Here is a 1,823-nt window from a genome sequence, read left to right as displayed (position 1 = left end):
TTAACTTAAAATGTCGAAATCTGCCGGCACATGTACACTTTTATTATCCTGGTGCCTATAGTGTGGATTACGTACATATAAAAGGCCTGCCTGCCGCCATGGCGAACATAAACATGAAAACAGAGTGGCTCAGTCAGGCAAACTTACACACGGAGGATGTGAAATCTGGAGTTTAGATTGGATCCAGCCTTTCTCAATCATGGCTCCTAGATTTTGGAACTTAGATATCACTCATGCATCTTTATTTCCTGTTTTTCACACTTTAATTAGTATGTGACACAGTGTGCGCTGATTTGCTTTGCAGGGTTACTGTTTAATATTATGTTTACATGTCTTGTTTAGTTTTTTTATTTCATGTTTCTACAGCAGGGGTCTTCAACATTTTCCAGAACAAGGAGCCCCAAACTGATGGCAAGATGGAGCGGGGACCCCCTAATTATATATATTGTATGAAACAGTGTTCTATCAAACTGGTCCTATAGTCACTCTATTACAGATGGAGTCAGGTAACGGAAGTAATCCCTCCCTGGGATTATTAAAGTATTTCTGATTCCTGGTTGATGGGACAGGTGTTGTGAATGAAACGGTGCCCAGCTTGAAAGAGCTCCTGTGTGTCTCTGAATGTGAGCATTGATGACTGAAAGACATCTTCTGCCTCCATTTATCTGTTTACTACAGTGCGTTTAATTCATGTTTATGTGTATTTAAAGACTTTTTAATTAGTCGAAAAATTGCAGGGGGGAATATTAAAAAAAGAGTGTTATCAATCAAAACTTTTGCGACCCCCATGCAGTACCTCCGTGGAACCACTAGGGGTCACAGACCCCCTGTTGAAGACCTACGTTCTACAGCACTTTGGTTAAGTTCTTATATTTAACATGTGTTCCACTAAATAAAGTAAATTTGGATTTGGAAATGACCCTACTTTTATTCATAAATGTAAACAAAAAAGTTGAATTTCAGAGACGCAAAAATGTTCTGAAGTTTTTAGCCTAAGGAGGTAATGACTAGCCAGAACAGCACATTTTCTATTGCAGTGTTTTGCTAGTAGGCACTAGGGGTGGGTATTGGCAAAGAAGTCACGATTCGATTCGAATCACGATTCACATGCCACGATGTCATTCTATAACGATGCATACTTGAAATATTGCGATGCATCGCGATGCATTGCGATATTTTCACTGAACACTGTAAGAAAAAGATACAGCCAGTGGCTGACTGGCTGGGTGTGATCTGGATCGTGTCTTCAATTATACATAACTGAAAGCAACTGAATTCATACAGAGCTGTATTTATTGAAACGACTTTTGGAGGTGTTGCCATGAAAACAAATACTGGACACAAATATTACTATTACTGGCGTGGACACACTGACAAAAAGATCTTAGGATTCATCAAACTTAAAATAACAAAAATAGGGATAATCAGTGCCGTTTACATGGCCTCAGTGGTCCTTTAAACCAATGAAACGAAAACATTCAAATGTATATTTCCCCTTTTGCAAATTACGTGCGTCATATCAATTTTGTTTTTACCTTCTTTGTTTTTAAAGCCAAAATGCATCCAAGCATCTGACTTGAAATGCGATGGAGCCGCGGGGCGAATTTTCATAGTGTCCTCCATGTTTTATTTTATATAACTCGTCGCAGTATCCCATGGCTGGAAATGCTTGTGACACAAAGCAGCGGATGTAGACACATCCACAGCGACACCTACTGGACTGGAAGTTGTATTCTATTTGGTTTGGCTGATGTGCGGCAACCATTAATGTATTTTATTTGTTCATTTTTTTTTTTATAATCGCTTTTTGCTTTCAAGAATAG

This window comes from Cyprinodon variegatus, unplaced genomic scaffold (genome assembly GCF_000732505.1).
Source record: "Cyprinodon variegatus isolate N-32 unplaced genomic scaffold, C_variegatus-1.0 Scaffold1398, whole genome shotgun sequence".
Taxonomy (NCBI): domain Eukaryota; kingdom Metazoa; phylum Chordata; class Actinopteri; order Cyprinodontiformes; family Cyprinodontidae; genus Cyprinodon; species Cyprinodon variegatus.
The sequence above is the reverse complement of the archived record's forward strand: the minus strand, read 5'-3'. Positions refer to the sequence as shown.